This window comes from Arctopsyche grandis, chromosome 2 (assembly GCF_051622035.1).
Source record: "Arctopsyche grandis isolate Sample6627 chromosome 2, ASM5162203v2, whole genome shotgun sequence".
NCBI classification, from domain to species: Eukaryota; Metazoa; Arthropoda; class Insecta; order Trichoptera; family Hydropsychidae; genus Arctopsyche; species Arctopsyche grandis.
Window position 1 is genome coordinate 25,146,574 of NC_135356.1, and position 20,629 is coordinate 25,167,202.

The window sequence follows — 20,629 nt, forward strand, 5'->3', positions numbered from 1 at the left end:
TGATGAATGGATTTTGAAGTTGGACGTTTAAAATTGTTATATAATATCTAATGTATGCAGAGCAAATTAGATAGATCTTTCTAGACATTCACGTCTCATATTTTAATAAAATATAATTGTTTTATATTGTGGAATATCTATACTTTGATGTACTTTTAATAAAATTTTATTAAGTCGAGTCAAAAGTCCGTCACACTTGATCAAACTCGTGACTCGAAATTGATTTGTACTGGGTGCGTTTGTGAATTACAGATAGGAGTTCAATTGTGGTCTAATTGAAAGCTTTATTGATAAATATTTAATGAAATATTACTCAAAAAGGTATGTCCTAAAATATTTAATTAAAATTCTAGCAAAAACATAATTACTTTTGTAAAAATTTTGATTAGAATATCCACCCCCGAATTCGGAATTTTTTATAAAAATTCAAAAAAGGTTTTTAAAGCAGATCTCTACTCGACCCCGCCATGATTTTAAACAATTATTAAATTTTAACTATTCATTCAGATATGAGAAACTGCCACAAATTGTCACAAAGTATTCATATTTTACGTTAAAATTGTATCTTTATTTTGTCAATTGCTACACTGCTAATCAAATTTTAACTTTTTTTTGTATCACCATTGAAACGTAATTTTTCTGATATATTTTTTCACACTGAATAAAATATGATTATCAAATATATGTACTATATCAATCGTAAAATTTTTCTATACAAAATGCAATGGAAATTCAATAAGATAAAGTAAAAATTTAAAAATTGGTCGAGTTTTAACAAGGTTACTCTATACAACTGCAAATCTGACACACATATACTTAATAATAAATATAATAAATAAGAGGCAAACTTTTTCGTGAATTGTAATCGTAAGTGAAACGTAAAGGAGGTATGCAAAAATCGAAGGGGAAACATGTGAAAATGAAGTGTGGTGTAGATTGGAAATGCTTTCATATATGTACATACATACATATGTCGCTATGGTGGGTAAAAATCAATTTCAATTTAAACTGTACATATGTACATACATACAACCAATCCAATCTACTTGATTGGAGTGTATGATGTTTGCTTTTTTTGCAATCATCTTTCTCTTGACCACACCTCAAAAGTGTGATCTATAATTGTGAATTTATAATTGTCACAATGTTTTTTTAAGGCAGTGGTATCATATTATCTTTTAAAGTTAAGAAGGAAACGATCATCCAATGGACATGAATGTGTGTATGTGTTTACGTTCGTATACATTTATATATATATATATACATTTATATATATATATATATATATATATATATATATATATATATATATATATATATATATATATATATATATTCTTGTCAATTAATAAGATCAAACGAAAACAAAATTATGAAATTAAACATTATCTTAACTTTTTACACCCCAGATTAATTAAATTTCGGGCTTTGCTCCCGTTAAAGAGATAATTGACAAAATGTAATATTGTGTTTATAACCATCCACAAATTAAATCAACTCTCAACATCTCAAATGTTACTGTAATTTTACACCGTCATTGAAAATTTTAAAATTGTTCAAAGAAGATGTTCTTCCAGTAATAATCTTTCCGTTTGACGTAAAAAACTGAGATCAGCCAACAGAAAATAAACATGCCGTTTCGTAGTTTACATGGAAAATCCGCATCGAGGCAAGCAATTAACATTTTTGTGATTACTTCAAACGTATTTATCAAAGAGATACTAACACAGATATCCAACAATTGTACAGATTGCGATTTGTATTGAAATGATCAAAATTTCCTTGGAATCTCATCATATAATACGTACGAACATATTAAACATCTAAAAGCGAAATGGTAAACATACTTCAAACATGCGTACGTACATACACAGGGCAAGATTCTCTCGGAACATTCAAGCCTATATATATAAATATATAAATATAAATAATATATATATATATATATATATATATATATATATATATATATATATATATATATATATATATATATATATATATATATATATATATATATATATATAGTTAGGGAATACAAAGATTGCCCACCCCTGCTATACACATGTCCTTGCTGAATATACACATGTGCTTGAAATTGGCATCGATAAATTTCACCGATTGGACAAACCGAGGCCACAAAAATGTTCATTCAAAATACCCACCTGTGCGTGGAATGGGTACACCTGTGTTAAATTTGCACCATTTATTCTTAGGTATCCAATTAAAAAAATCCCATTCGAATTCGTCTTAATTTACCATACGTACATGTAGTATGTATGTATTTATGTATATGTAAATGTACATTGTACATATACATATGTATGTCACTATTCGATGGACTTAGTCACCAGTTCATACACCGATCATTGATTTTGATTGATCAAAGTAGGTACTTGGATAGTCCCTATCATCCGATTACGCTTAACCCATTAAGAATGTATTTAATGCAATATGATATATGTACATACATAATTTGCTTCGGTATAAATTTGGTTAAATTCATTAAAAGTTAGAATTTGTTTTAAAAATGAGGCTAAAATAAATTAAATCTTCTCTAGCATAATAAAACAATAATCAAATTCACATTTCAAAATATTGTAATGCGCAAAAAGCTATCCCGATCTATTATTTCAAAACCTTTTCAGAACGAACACTATACTTAATAATAAGAATTTTTTCATTTTATGTACATACGATTAAGTTTGTTATGCTATTGGTGCTTTTTTTTGCTATGTAAATATATGAACCTTGATAAAACCCAACACTGAATAGTTGGAAACATTCAAGATAGAAGAATTTCTTTGTTTCAGTTCTTTGAAAAAGTAATAATAAACACCTTCAGATTAATGTTCCCTTAATTAATTGAATTATGCCAACTCCTCTCGACTCTTTTCAACTTTTCAAAAGTGATTAGAACTAGCCATTCTTTTCAACGAAAATTTTTGAAAAGTTCAACTTCAAATTGTAATCTTCGGATGGAGAATGTATTGTAAATGAAACACCAAAACCATAAAATCAAATACAATGATAATGTCGAAAACTTCCTTATTATATTGATAATTAGCAAGACTAGTTTAGAGCACACATTCAAAAAAGAAAGATTCGCGATATTATCATATTTACAATAGGAAATAAAATTGAATAATATATGTAGGTATATTTATGTTTGGATTGCATAAATAATTTCAAGCAGAACGAATGCTGTTGTAAACATGACTTGTAGTAAAGTTTTCTTAGTCTCTCTTCGTCGGTTGTCTTCGAAGGAGAACAAAATGAAAAATAGCGAAGGAATTTTTATTTTTTTTTATTTTCATGCCAACTCTCTCAGGAAATAAACCTGAGAAAACCAGCGGCAAACTCGATCTGCATTTTTATAAACATCCGGTTAAAGCAGGAGCGGCAGCCATACTTGAAATTGATTTTATTTTGACCTGCATTTGAACCGGTAAGCGAATGCACAAACAGCAAAATACTCCATAACTACATAATTCAAATAACGTTGCATCCCCAAAGAATAATAAAAAAATTCTCTCAAAGAAAAACCCGTAAAACGTGCCCTTAGTTTACATATGTTTTTGCATAAATATATATATATAATATTGTGCAACGAAGAAAAAATCAATAATTCAGTTGAAAGACACATCGCTTCGGAGGAGAAAGAGAAATGTTCAGCTTTTGAAAATTGCTCCAATAATCTCGCAAGGAGAACACTCATGAATACTGTATAAACGTATAAAACGTAACGACCGGCATTGGGGTCGAATTTGCAATAAATTAGGGTGAAAATAAACAGTACATAATCGACACTCTTACCGGCTAAATAAGTGAATTATTCGCACTTGCAATATTCCGTTTCATATATAAATATATTTATAATTATATATTAAAACGGAAGGGATGTATGTGGGTATATGACGAGTGAAATGTTAAACGATGTTACAATTAGCCGTCAAAATAAAATGATGCACCTCGTAATTGATGCATGTAGCTGGTGGCAATTCAAAATATATGTATTATTTATTTTTATTACATCTATGTACGTATGTACATACATTCTTACATACGTACGTAAATTGTTAATGCATCGTAAAAAGATCAATAACATCTGTACGTGCGTTGTATTTTCGTAACGTATCAATTGTGCGATTTTTAGTATCGTTAACTCAATTACTATAATGATATATTACAAAATGGGAAACTACCTACTTTTGTTATAATTTTTTAAAACGTTTTCAATGGAAAATTTGCAGGTACCAGCGCAATTTTTAGTGCTTTGCATACACTTTTCAAATGTACTAAAAGGAAATAAACTACCACTTCCGATTGACAGATTTTCACAAAATTTATGCCATCGTATACTGTTTATGTACTTGAGGCTTATATTGTATGTACGTATATATAAACTTCCTGTTTCATACGCAAAACACAAATTATTGAGAAAATTCGTATTAAAATAATTGATAGTGAAAGCTATATATTCAATTGATTTAATAAAATCACAATTGCTAATTCGCATCAATAATCTCAACATCTTTGCAAGAAGGCCTGCAGAATCCAATTTGCCTGTCGTCTATAGAATATTTACAGGCATGTCATACTGTATGTAAACATAGTTACATCTTACTTACGATAACATACATACAAATAAACTTTATAATGGTATTATTTTTGACAAATTCAAACAGTATGTAAGAATTGAAAATGAGTTAATTGAAAACTATCATATCATTCAATGTAAAATAAGAATTTGTAAATAGGTTTTTGAGCTCTTTTTCCTATTATACTTTACATTAACATTATAATAATATAATACTATAACTACAAAAAAAAATACCATAAAATTGTAAATAGAAAATGATCAGTAGATCAATAAGACACATTGTGAACATAATTTAGTAATAATAAAAAGCATTTAAAAATCAAAATCAATTCAATGTAAAACAAATGAGATACTGTTTGTATGCTAAGTACATATGTACATACATGTCTATGTCAATATAATAATGTGACATATTATCCATCAAGTTACAATATGTGACAATATGACATATATTTATTTAGAGACTATTTATGAAATATGAATAAATAAAAAATTCATTGATTTTGAACCCAGCTCCGTGCCTGCAACCGAGCGATTAACATTTATTTACCTATCACAGATTAAATGAGTCCGACTATGATGAGTTTTGAATTATTAACGAGAATTCATATTTATATTGTATAGTATTTAAATATTTCAAAGAAAATATATAATCCACCTTCTATATTAAGCTGAGGCATTATTTCATACTTATTATTAATTATAAACAGGAGACTGGGAAAGTTTTACTACACGACTTGTACTAATTAATACCAGAAGCTATGAAATAAGCTATGAAATGTTTTTTTGCAAAACGTACATTCTCGAAACCTCTCAAACAAAAACTCCCGTCAGATCCACGGACCGCTGATTAAAAACTCTCGTAGTATTAAATAGACAAAAATACTCGCGAAATGTCTTTGCCAACTGAATTTTTAGAATATTGTCTACACACATACCTAAATACGTATTTGAGGTTCTAATATAATGTGAATTATATAACTGGGAGTCAGTAAAAGTATTAAAATATCGATGGTACCATTTGACTGACACCCAATTCCCTAAACCAGGTTTATAGACGTAACTATGTACATAGTATATACTTTTGCAAATATTATCCCATACAAGTTGAATCCCCTTTGCATAATGTATTAACTTTTGTCTTATACCCTTTTTCCCTCAAATCGAAAGCACATAAATATTAAATAATAGTGTCTGATCCTTGTTTATTGATTGTTGTATCGAAGACTCGGATTCTAGGAGAAAAAATAAAATACACAAACTAAAAAGAAATAAAAGCAAACTGGGAAAACAAAGTGAAACTTTCTCTGAAATCGAGAAAGCCCAATCTCCCACAGATACTCGGATTTCTACAGTTTGAGAAGCTCACGCGGACAAACGAGCTTAATTGAAAAGCTTTAATTTAAATCCTGCCATTCTACATTCGCATACAGACATTATATATTATAATACGTACAGGCTATTCACATTGACCGTCACCGGTATAAATACAGATATGTACATACATATAATATATAATATAACATATAATCGAGTCATACTTGCTTTGTAATTTGATTTAGTAGTATTCCCATAAATATATGTATCGGGATTATGTATGTATGTACATATTTAAGTGTTACGGCCCAATTTTATCCTTTAGAGACGTAGAATAAAAAGGGAATATATTTGTAACCTAAACTGTTTAAGTTTATGAAGTTTTTCTTATGCGAAAGAAAGTTTTCGAAATTGCTTTCGTAACCCAAATAGCTTTGATCATATTATATTACGATGAGTTAAAAACTCATCGTAATATAATATGTATGATCACGAGGTTTCATTAAGTTTTTTTTTTTAATTACATCACCACATTTTGTGTGAAACGATTTTAGATTTGACGTGAAAATTCAGATTATTCTTTCATTCGAGTAAAGCAGGAGTCGTAATTTTTTTGAGTTTCTCCATTTCTTCAATAGAAATATTCAACAATACCGTTCTGTTAAGAGTCCGTTATTAAAAACGTATAAAAGAACCTCAATAATTCTATGTAGAATTGATATTGAATTTATCCATGTACATATACATATGTAGATATTTATACTCTCATTCGATTTTTGTTATACAACCTTTTATGAGCTTTTTAATTCCGTTGTTATTCGATCAATATTTATAAAATAATTGTCAACATATAGAATATATGTATGTAAAAGTGTGGAATATCATTGATAGCAGCAGGGCTGTGGAGTCAGTTCAAAATGTACGACTCCGACTCAAATTTGAACGATTTCAGTAAGATCGACTTTTCTTGCCAACGTATTAAATTGTTAATAACAACAAAATAATAATAATTTTCGAAATATAAAAATTAAAGGAATGAAAAAAATTACTAAAAATTTACATGTAACCCAATTTATTGAATTATTAGTAATGAAATAGGTATAAATAAAAAGCAATTATGTACATTCATATTGTACATATGTGTATTAATTTCATACACAAACAAATCAATTCAATAAAAAATGTATAAAACGGAGGAAACAATCGGTTTTGGCCACAACCGATCAAAATACGTGCAATTCAACGATTTTAATTACATATAATGTACTTAATTTAATTTCATGATTTTTATAAAGAAATTATTGAATTTCAAAGTATTAGTGCATTTACTTCAATGCACTAATTGAAGACCCTGCTAAAACATACCGTAATACTATTAATTAAAAATAATATTAAAAAAAGGAGTCGGAGTCGGCTGATTTTTTACAAATCCAACTCCGACTCCGATTCCGCTTGAAATGCTCCGTCAATTAATAAATTATACGATAAAATTTAAAATTAAACTAATTATATAATTGATAAAAAATAATTTACTAAATAACCTCATTGAAAATATGACAAAAATTTTGTTGAATACCATTATAGAAATGGAGTTTGCCATTTGAGACACAAAGTTGACTCTCATAGTAATATAACTAAAAAATACATATAAAGTACATAATTTCAAAATACCTAAACTATTTTATGCCTAATAAAATCCGCTTTGAATAATTTTGTCACGATACTATTTTAATAGATAGCTCTATCCTCAGCAATATCAAAATGCAAATGAAACTATGTCAACTTTAATTTACATATGTAGAATTTATTTCAAATATCAAATTAGTTGTATTTGTTGTTTTAAACTGTACAAACCAGAGAAATGTTATAATAATAACAGAAGTGGCTTTAGGCGTCATATTGTTGTCAAGTGACGATTGTCCACAGACAATCCCAAATAATTTTAGCATCAGTCATATTTGATGATTGGTGCTCGACGTACATATGTATGTCCGATAAAAACTTCTCTGGTCAAGGGCAACGGGCAAGTGCATTGTTAAAAATTGCACAACGCATTCAAAAACACACAATAAACAACATGGGATACATTTTTACAACTAAATTGATCATTTAAGTAACATTATTATTCAATTAACATCGTATATGAAAGTTTTCATGAAAGCGTCGGCATTCGGCAATAGCATACGCATACGCGCACAGAGAAATGTAATAATAATAGAAGGGCCCTTGCTAATAAATAATTGTTGTCAATATTACGCGGCACGTCTCTATAAATACGCTACAACGCACGGAATACAATCGGATCAATTTACTTATAAAAATGTATCCAATGTGGTTTATTGTGTGCTTTTGAATGCATTGTGCAATTTTTACCGATGCTTGCCCATCTTGCGAGTAATATAAACAAACAGAGAAGTTTTTATCGGTCATACGTCGAGCACCCAAGCATCAAATACGACTGATGCTAAAATTATTTAGAATTGTCTGTGGACAATCGTCACTTGACAACAATATGACGCCTAAAGCCACTTCTATTAATATAACATATCTCTGTGCGCGTGCAATATTGCGTAGTTATGGAAACGGTACGCGTGCTTTTAACATTTCTCTGGTACAAACACTTTTTTACACCAGTCTAATGTCAAATTAATTAATGACCACACATTGCATACGCCGACCGATATGTTTGCCAGCGTCGCACTGACACTTCATACATACATAAGTTCAAAGGCCTTTCATACATACATATGTAGGTTCGGAGTCTTGGAACGGGGTTAAAAACTAGTAAATTTATAATTGCCTCATTAATCACTTTCGCCGACGATTCGTTTGACCGGAATCAATGATGTATTTGCGGTCGGGAAGGCTCGGCCCTCCCTGGAGATAATGCGCTTTAATTTGGACCCGCGCGATTTGATTAATCGGCGCGAATGCTAAACTGAGCCGTGCGCGAGATGTAATGGATTCGATTTTGTCACGAGCGAACGCTCCAAAATGTCGCAGGTCGTCGTAATGCCGACATCGAACGGGCCAAAAGTTCAAAGTTCAAATCTTATTTTCAATTGATTCTATTATAAAAGGTTGCCGCTGGAGGCTGGGAGCGGCGCGAGACAGGGAAGACGACTACCGGGAAGGACCACCCACCCTAACACCTCTCAAACTTCACCCTCACCGGTCAAATACCCTTATTCTAATACAACCGTCGAGCTCTGAGCTGCTTTCCAGTTCAAATTTTATTTTTATTATATATAAAGGATAGTGTTTTCCAAGCTGTGTGCTACACGCCCTTTGATTGCACATGAATGATTTGATACGAGGCCATCGTCTAATATGTAAATATATCATTTTGAAAGAGACTTTGTATGTAACTATTGTTGATTTGTAAATCCGTGAAGCGTCGAACAAATGAATATTCAAATAAATTTAATTAAATGTTTTAGATTGGCCATGTTTAAGCGGTTTATTTATTTATTTATTTTTCTTTACATATACACCAGGAAGGCCTGACTGGTAACCCCAATGCGCCTTTCTGGCCAATTACAAACATTGCATGTATGCATTGACGTTGTATGTATGTATGTAAGTTTTGGGTTGTAGAATCCGTGACGTGAAATTTAATGAAAATACAAATAAATATTCAAATCGATTTAAATAAAACAAAACTATTCAAATAAATTTAATAAAATGTTTACTATTAGACTGGTCGTGTTTAAGCGGTTTATATTACAAATACCGAGCGAAGCCGGGTAAAACTACTAGTATCTAATAAGCAAAAATACATACATATATCAAAATGATACGAGCAAAAGTTCTCAGATAATCTACCTACATGAGAAACGACAGAAAATTTTCCATCATATATATGTACATATGTACGTTTCATTTACATTCATCATTCATTTGAAACACTGAATAAAAACATTGTATTCGTATCTGGCCTTTTAAAGCGATCAGAACTATGTATGTAGATACATTTCATAGAATACTTCTGATGTGTATCGTAAAATCCAGGACATTTATGGACATATTTAGGTAGTTTTAAGACTTCCACTACTTCAAAAAAATATTTTGTGCAACAATGTACATACATATGTACACATGTACGTGCAATGTTTTTTACTATCATTACATTTTTCGGTTTTGCTTTTGTGTTACACAAGAATGTACCCCGATGTTAAAAATATCAAAAAAGTTACCGATACTGTAATTGTATTATTGTTACTTTAAATTCAAAAAATAATTAGACTAGTGCATACATATATACACATATTATATGAGTATTTGTAAAGCATTATTACAAATTCTATATTTTATTTTATGTCAATAATTAATGCCGATGCTAAATAGCGCATCAAAGTTATACATATTATATTTTCACAGTAGCAAAAATATTAATTTCACAGTAGCAAAAATATTAATTTCACAGTAGCAAATATTTAATTTAGTTGGAAATCAATTTTTAAAGTACTCTCTCTCTCTCTCTCTCTATTTATAGATATTTTAAATTGACGATACTTCAATAAAATAATCAAAATGGAAAATGGCCAATAAATATATGACGTAACTTTATACAGTATATATATGTAATATGTATGCATAATACAGTATATATACGTAATATGTATGCATAATATAGTTCATAGTATTGTTTTTGGTAGACTATCAACAAAAAAAGTTTGCAAATTGATAATTGTATTGATGATTACACTAATTGAGTCGGAAAAAAATATCCATACATTCATATGTGCATATCAAATAAGCAAACAATAATAAATTAAAATTATATTCCTTCTATTTCGTTTTTCATATGTATGTATGTACATAGATATATAGAATTGATTATGCCCTCGTCAGCTTTTTACACACCAACGATCTTCCAAATACTTATTATTATTAAATCTAATCACATTTTGAGCCGTAACGATTTATAAAACAAGCTCGAAAGCTATTTTCAAGTCTTAATTAACAATATATTAATATATTAAATTAATCTACATATATAAAATATTTCAATCTGAAATATATCGACCTGCCTTACATAATCCGGCCGGGCCTCTTTATTATTTGTAATATTTAAATTAGGCAAATAATTCGTCAAACTTCAAGTGTACATTTAATTACACACAAATATTCAATAAACAAGTGCTTCAAAAATAATCCGATCATAAATAAAGCGTCAACGGATAAACTGGGTGTGGCACAGGACTATCTCGGAAACTTCATCGCTGACATAAATTTTGTAAATGCATGCATGTAAAACACATCATCAGGTGCTAATATTATTATGCTGTTGTTCTTTCATCCCATATCGACGTTCAAACGACATTAAATTCTAACCTTGAACACGTTTTAATTGCTTCCGTTATGTGAGTGTATCCTATCAAGAGTAACACGTAATGAAAGTGGAAAAAAGACATGTATATATGTATATTATTAAAAAAATAGATTTTATGTATTACTAGTTGTTTTACCCGGCTTCGCTAAGTATTTGTAATATAAACAGCTAAAACATGGTGAATCTAATAGTAAATATAAATAAAAATAGTCTCTTTCGAAATTATATATTAGAAGATAAAATGTAATACATTGTAGATGTAACTAGACAGAATATAATTAAGGTAGTGCGACTTAAAAGGTCTATATGGCAATTATCTCTACCTGTTATTTAATCTTAATAATGGAAAATACCACCACACAAAACCAATCTATCTGTATATGTAGATATGTATTATATATAAAATTCAACGTTCCACTTGGGATCAATATTCATTAAGCTATGAATGGATTTAATCTGGGCTGGCAAATTACAATTGAATTTCAAGCTACTTTTCATATTCGCATTCATGACATGAAAAATCGCTAGAAATGCTATTTTAAATTCTGTAATGATTGCTTTTATATCAATTGAACCTCAAAATTTAATTAAAATATTTTTGTGAAAGGCACATTTTCCAGACCGAAAAAATTTTCCAGACTGAAATCCAGCCTATGTATATACATATGTATGTATGTATGTATGTACTCACCAAAAGCATAATTCATTCCTACTTTACTGTAAATAAGACTTGAGTTTTTTTTTATATTTAAAACATTATAAATACTAATAATAAGAAAAAATGTAGAACCAGTAACTATATGTAATGTAAATTGCGAACGAACTATGTATGAATAGACGTACTTATGTACATACTTAATGAATAATAAGAAACTTTTAAAAGACAATATTCTCACTTTGCATTATTTCCTCTCCAGAAGGAAAATAATATACCTCGTAAAAGCCTTTCTCGCGACAGCTTTATTACTTGGTGAATATTGTGCACAAATACAGTATGCATTTAGCGTGATGAAGACTGCGACATTCGGAATTAAGTATGCATTAAAAATAAAAATGCACAACATAAAGAGTTGCATCACGTCGACAAATATAAAAGTTTCAATGCGATAGGATTAACGAAAGTCAAAAAAAAAAAATACACAGACACTAACCATTATTCAAAAATTCAGATCATATCTCTACTATGAGTGCAAATCAGCTAAAATCCCGAAGTGGCATTGTCTCGCGATCAAATGGTAAGTCCAAATGTTCTGAGAAGGTGTATTGGAAATGTGTACTTGAGTCAGTAATACAATCCTCACAACAAATATAATAATGCTAGACGGGCGTGACAATTTAATTCTCGAAATGCACTTTTAAAATAAAGATAGAGTGCAAATACTCGTGCCGACTTGCACACTTGTGTCTAATGCAGTCTACGAAGTACTCTCCTTAAGCTTTTACGAGTATGAATTATACATATGTATACACTGACTTACATAATATACATATATATTGTATATATAGATGGAATTTTCATTCCCATAAGATCTGGAACTCAATATTGTTGAGTACCTGCCTTGCATTTTGTTGAGTGTCAATTGTATATATGTATATATAATATTATTGCACAACTTACAATTCTGAAAATATCCAGAAATCACAAGGATCTAAGTCACATATACATATGTACATATATGCATACGCATTTAATATATGTAGTCAGATGCATTTGATATAATTGGATAATCGCTTTATTTATCACCGTGACTCGGTGAATTGTCATGATGGACTCACTTGCAAAAAACATCAATCAGTCATTTAACTTCAGCACCCCTTAATTTGCTGAATTGTTGAAGACTGATCAATAAATTATTGATACTCTTTTAATTAAAAAAATACACCAGCACTTCTTCTTCTTCACTCAAACATATTCAATGTGCCATAGCATTTTCATTATATTTAACAGCGAGTTTAATTTTAATACAAAATTTAATGTCGACTCTCTGCCTCGAATTTCCATCTCCCATTTTTACGCCAAATGTCTGTTACCTTTCCAATAACTAACTAGCTCGATCAGCTTGAAATTTACGCACGCATAAATTCAAACATGTTCAAATATTCAATACAATTTGATACAATTCTCAGAATTCAACTGTCACATCACATAATACATAGAATACATATGTATGTACATTGTATAAATCCATCCCTTATCCCCCCCCCCACTCCCTCCTAAATTACTTGAATAACTCGGAAATGTATAAATATATATATATATATATATATATATATATATATATGTATATATATATATATATATATATATATATATATATATATATATATATATATATATATATATATATATAATATAACTCGAAAAATAATACGCCTTGAAGTTCCTCTAATAATTTTTAAAAGTAAAACATGTCTATTGAATATTATCAAAATTATTAATTTTACAATCTCCTTTTAAATATATAAATTGGATATGATGTATTTTTCTATTTTGATATTCTTCGATTTAAGCCTCACGGGGATGTTTTGTGTTCACGGTTGGTTCTTGTACATACATATGTAAATACATACATACATACATATGTATTTTGCTGCTGAATGTTGATACTTGACTATTTTCATAATTTTTCTCCTTATATTTGAATATTATAATGTATGTATATTATATACATATGTTATATGACTAATTATCGCTTGAACTTTTGTTTTTTTTTATGAATTGAATGTATAAATATGTATTAATTCTTGTATAGTTAATTTATGTTTTTGACCATTGTGGAGCATTAAGAATGTCTGTAATGCCACAATGGTCCAAGCTTTAAAAAAATAACGGGTACGATTTAGCGATGCATTTAGAAAAATAGCTTTACTATTTAGAACGAATCATTTGCGCATTGGAATAAAATACACCCATTAAATAAAAATATTTCTGTTAAATAAAAAATGTTACATTGAGTAATATCTTATTCGTAGTATTAAATAAAGACAATGTTTCGATAATTGAATAATTAAAAAGCGCCCAGTTAAAAAGCATGAAATTATAAATGAAATATATGGTGCTTAATCATACGAGATGTCACGAAAGTCAATATATTCGAGATGCGCGTATATGATGTGTTAATGCCCATTTCATTCATTTTAAGTTGCTATGTTGTTGCTTATAAACATACATATTATGTTCTAAAATTAACTTATCGAATACCCGCATTTGATATTAAAATTCTGATCTAATTAAAACAATGGATTTGTAGTTGTTGGAATGATTATTATTATTAAAATGGTTTTATTCTTATTTATTATTTTATTTTAAATGTACAAATATTAAATTAAAGAAACATTTTTTTTTATATGTTCTTTCGTTTTAAATGCGCATTGAAATTGTCCCCTATGTAATAGCTAGACATAATGCTAGTCATAACAAATTTAAAAAAATGTATTCATTTAATATACAACCCCACTGTGTTCAATGGCATTTATTATTATGTAAATGGACGCCACTTATGTGATTTTCCGTTTCCATCATTCATACATATGTATATCTTAATCGCCTCGAGTATCATGTGAAATTTTCTTTTGAACTTATTAGATTTGAGCGCTACAAATTATATTACATACATATTCATTCCTTTATTCTGTCATATTTAATATTTATGATATTTGTATTTATAACATATGGTACGTATGAATTTCGAAGAAAGTAAAGTCTCGAGTAATCACTTTACTTTATATTCTTTAAAATAAATATAATATATCTAATAAAACAAAATACATTATTTGTGATGGCTGATAATATATTCTGAAGTTTTCATTTCATAATGTATGTATGTAAGTACAGAGCAGTGATTTAGCATTCTTCTGCATATGTAATAATTCAATAACAATACAATCTTTACTTTTCCTTATTGGCTGAACTGACATTACGATAACACATTCTGAAGTTTTCATTTCTTGATGTAAATGTAATGATTTAACATTTTTCTATATAATATGTACAACAATTTAATAACAATACGTGCTTTATTTTTCGTTGTTAAATAATATATATAATTTCGAAAGAGATTTTGTAATATATGTATGTAAGTTTTGGTTCGTAAAATCCGTGACGTTAAATTTAATAAAAAAAATAACAAATGAAAATTCAAATGAATTTAAATAAAATAAAACTATTCAAATAAATTTAATGAAATGTTTACTTTTAGATTAGCCATGTTTAAACGGCTTATATTACAAATACCGAGCGAAGCCGGGTAAAAGCAATAATTCTGAATAAATTACGATTCCTCTATTGAAAATCTACATATTTTGATAGTTCAAAATTGTAAAATGAAGCGATTGCTTTCACTTTTTTAAATATCATAAATGCATTTAAAAGTAAAACAAAAAGTTGTATTTTAGAATCGAATAATCGTTTCTCACTATGTATGTATGCATTTTCATTATACGTTATATATAATTTTATCGATGACATAATAAGGGTGAAATTCATCCACAATTGAAATTACATATGTACATATGTACATATGAAATTACATATGTACATATAAATACCTACATATGTACATGATATCATAATTTTGTATCTGTTTGTTTGTGTGTTTCATTTACAATGCTATATAAACGTTCTATCTAATTTATATTTATCGACAACAATCTAAAACAATATCATTAAAATAACAAAAACAAAAAATCACAAAACCGAATTCCAAAAGAAATTCTCACAATACAAATTTAATTCGCCCATTATTTCACATTCATCGTGCTTTTTTTCACTTTATTTTTAGAGATTTAAATTGCCTGCAAGTTCAAATCATTGAAAAATTGGATCGTTCATCAATTTCAGGAATTAGGTTACTGTATTTTTTAGAGGCCGGCCCTTTTATGGACCCATTGAATGGTCATTTCAAGGAAACAGTACCTTTTGAGAAATAACGTAACATATTGATTGTGTATTTAATGACGTTCTCAAAATATTACAAACCAAAAAATTAGGTCAAAGTTTTTAGCTTAGGCAGAAAGCAGAAAAAATACTTTTCTTTTATCTTTTGCACACAGTTTAGATCCTGAACTATCAGATCAAGTGGAGAATTTCGCAGCCATGTCATTGTTAAAAAACAATATCTGTGACGTTTATACACATTGATTGGCAATCAAGTATGGTCCTTTCACGAACAGGCCCTTTCATGGGTCCTCTATCCAATCTGTAACTAACGAGATGCACATCTAAATTCAAATTGCATTTTCATACAATTTCTCCAGCCTAATAATAGTTTCACCATCATGTAAATACATACATACATACATAGGTAGAAGGTGCCCTTTCAATAACCAAATTATCGAACCGCATTGATTGGCTTGCATGATTGCAAACCTGTGATTATCTCACCTTATCGATAATGTAACTATATACCAAACATAATTACAAATACATATAATGAACCACCGGCAAATGCCACGAGTTCGTCGTAGTACTATATTGAGATTTGTATTATAACATAATTTCGTATGTGTTACAATATTTTCTTCGAGTTGATAAAAGCATTGACGGCCAAGTAGCTTAAGAGTTTGATAATGAATAGATAAATTTGTTTGGCCACGATGCAGTTTATGTATAATTACACACGATACCATTGTACTTGTCTCTACATTGTACTTGTGTATGAAGTAAATGTAAATGATGTTTTTGAACGCGTAATTATAATATTATAATTTGATACGTACTTTTATGGTTTATAAAACCGCAAATTCAAAACAGGTGATCAGAATTTCTCAACACTTTTCAATTATTATTGTATGCCCATTGCTAAATTTAAAACACTGGAAACTTTTGATTATGTCGGGGCGAAACCACAACTATAATCAGGTTCGACAATTTGTGTTGTTCGAATTTAATCGAAAATATTTCCAAGAATATTTAAATGTCCAATTTTAATTGAAAGGTGTCAATTTGAAACAAAAACCTTGTAAACATAGAATGAATTCAAGACGATAAACGATATATAATAATAATTATTATTAGTTGTAGACTACAACGGTCCAAACTTTAAATAAATAAATAATCATCAAAATATATATATATATATATATATATATATATATATATATATATATATATATATATATATATATATAGATAAATCAATAATTTAACGGCAGAATCATTTTATTTAATAAGCGGAAACTTATTAGAAAATTGCTACAGAATATAAAATAATGTGTACACATTGAACAGTAAGAGTATACAGAGTATTAGGGCTAAAAGATTTTTAAGAAAAAACATAAAAAAAACTGAGTAAAAGTAAAAATATATAAAAAATATCGATGTACGAAATTTATTATTTCTATTAAACGTAAAAAAGTTTCAATCTAATACTGTTGAGCGGCTTAGGAGATAATTGAATTCAAAAGCTCAAAAAAAAAAAAGAGGACGCCTATAAGAGGAGCTACCACTTCCGGTCAACTTAAAAATTAAAAAAAAAACTTACCTAGTATCGATTAACATATCAATAACTGATACTAAGTTTCGGTTCGATGGGACTAACGCGTTTCAAAAAGTTTTCAAAATTACAAACACACATTTTTCTAGACCACGTCAGTGATCGATTCCGAGTTGGAATCAGTCAAAATCTCTAGTTCGAATTTCCGCATGATCACAAAGCTTCATCTATCGTTACCACGTACATAGATAAAGTAAAAATGAAACTCAGAATCCAATTCGGTATTTTTATTAATTATATATGTATGTACATTTCAAACCTTTGAACTCACTTAAAAAAACCACACGTTGAAATATCAACGGACACAACACTGGCCATCGAATATTGTGCGGTCTATTTTTATCCGAAAGTGGAACCGACCCAATCGACCATTAGCTAATACTATTCGGCTTGGTTAATCGAAGATTTTCAAATAATATTAATACTTTTATGCGAAAGCACTTTTACCTCCCACGCCCCCACACTCGACCATTCATTGTTTACATTCTGACGACGGGCTGGTGAGTTTCTGGAGGGGTGGGGGCTTGGGTGGGGGTGCACAAAATTCGTAGAGGGTGGTTGGGTGGGTCTAAATTTGGTCGAAACACCACGGACGCGCGCACTATCCAAAGCGCGCGGTTAACCCTTATCGCCACATCGTTCAATATTCAGATTTTATCGATTAGGCATTAGAACACTCAAACGCATTCCATTTATAAGTGTGTACATATGTTTCAACCACGTCCGTACTCGTAAATCAAATAAATTTGTGCTTTTTTTTCAACTATGACTTTCGACGATGGAAATAAATGGTGTCTATTGTGCGCGAGCACTGTTTCGAGTAATTACTATTGCCTCGCAAGGAACAGTTATATTTACCAGAGTACATCAAAACAACTCAAAACAAACACGACACAAGTACGATAAAACGAGCATTTCACTCAGAGAGCGATTCACTTCACTGTATTTAATAAGTCGTTAATTAATTTGAATAGGAAATGATCGTCGATGCTGAAAATAAAGTTAGTTTGTTTGGTTTTAATTAACTAGCGTAGTAGACTTCGCTATGTCGAAAATTTTACCTTATCTATGAACGTAATAATAACAATATATGAAGTTTTGGAATTATGCAAAAATTTTAACTCGAGATTTTGACTGATTCGGACTCAAAATCGATCACTGATCACGTTTTCATGATCTAGAAAAAAATATGTGTGTGTGTGTATTTGACTGTGTGTCTGTGAATTTTGGGAATTTTTTGAAAACCCTTCATCCTATCAAACTGAAACTAAGTATCGGTTACTGAAATTCTTATCGATACGACGTAAAATTTTTTCAAATTTTTAAGTTTAACGGAAATGGTACTTCCCTTATACGTGTCCTCGTTTTTTAAGTTTTTGAATTCAATCATCTCCCAAACCGCTAACCGAATCAGACTGAATATTTTTTACATGTAGTGTATTACATGTAAAAAATAATCAGACTGAATATTTTTTACATGTAATAGAAATTATAAATTTTATACCTTAATATTTAGTACTTTTACTCTAGAGCAGCGGTTTCCAAACTGGGAGGCGCGCCTCCCAGGGGAGGCGCGGACTATTGCCAGGGGAGGCGCCAAAACTTTTTAATAAAATATTATTTTGCAAACACATTCTTGGGAAGACCACATCCATTGAAATTTTTAATATAATAGACAGTTTTGTTGAAGAAAACGACATAAAGTGAAATAATTGCGTTGTGAACGACATATAATAATAATTGGACTGTGTACCGACGGAGCTCACTCAATGTCCGGACACAAAGCAGGTCTTAAAGCATTGATCAAAAAGAAAGCACCACATGCTATCTGGACACACTGTATGATTCTCAGAGCAGCTCTAATGTCAAAAAATATGAGCGAAGAACTGAACAGCATTTTTACAAAAGTTATAAAAATTATAAACTACATTAAGAATAGTCCTTTGAGAGCAAAGCTGTTTGCAAAGCTGTGTGCTGATATGGAAGCCAATTATACCTCACTTTTGTATTATTGTGAAGTTCGCTGGTTATCTCGTGCAAAAATGATTCTAAAGGGTGTTTGAACTCAAAGAAGAAATAGCAACCTTTCTCGAAGAAAACCATCATGAAGAGGCACATTTGTGGACGAACGATAATTTTATTGTTAAACTTGCCTATTTGGTTGAAATTTTTGGAAAATTGAGCGGTTTAAATAATTCAATGCAGGGATCACAAATACACCCACTTGTTCAAAAAGACAAAGAAAAACTTTCATTAAAAAATTAAAGTTATGGAAATCAAATTTACAAAAGAATGGGTTGGATAGGTTTTCACTTTCCAAAGATTTCTGGGCCACAGCCAATATTGAAGCAAGTAAAAATATTTTTACCGACCACTTGGATGTTTTAGTGCTGCATTTTTCCAATTATTTCAAAGAACTTGATTTCTTAAAGTTTTTGTGGATACAGAATCCATTTAACTACAATGAAGAAGACGAATTCGAGCTGACAACCATCGAAAAATAAAAATTGATAGAATTATCATGCGATAGCTCACTAAAACAAAAGTTTCAAAATGAAACCATAATTAAATTTTGGATGAATCTTAGTGGAGAGTATGAATCTTGGTATTGCAAAGAAATGCAATTGCTGCTACCGTTCGTAACGTCTTATTTATGCGAAACGGGCTTTTCGTCACTAGCCGCAATGAAAATCAAATATTGAGCCAGGTTAATAGTCGAAAAGGAGTTACGAGTGGCACTCTCCATATTGCCCCCAAGATTTGATAAACTTTGTGCCAATAAACAACAGCATCCTTCGCATTCAATTTTGATGTGTTAGATGTAGTTTAATTAGTAATTTAATATAAAAATAAATATATGTACGTGTTCGTATAAATTTA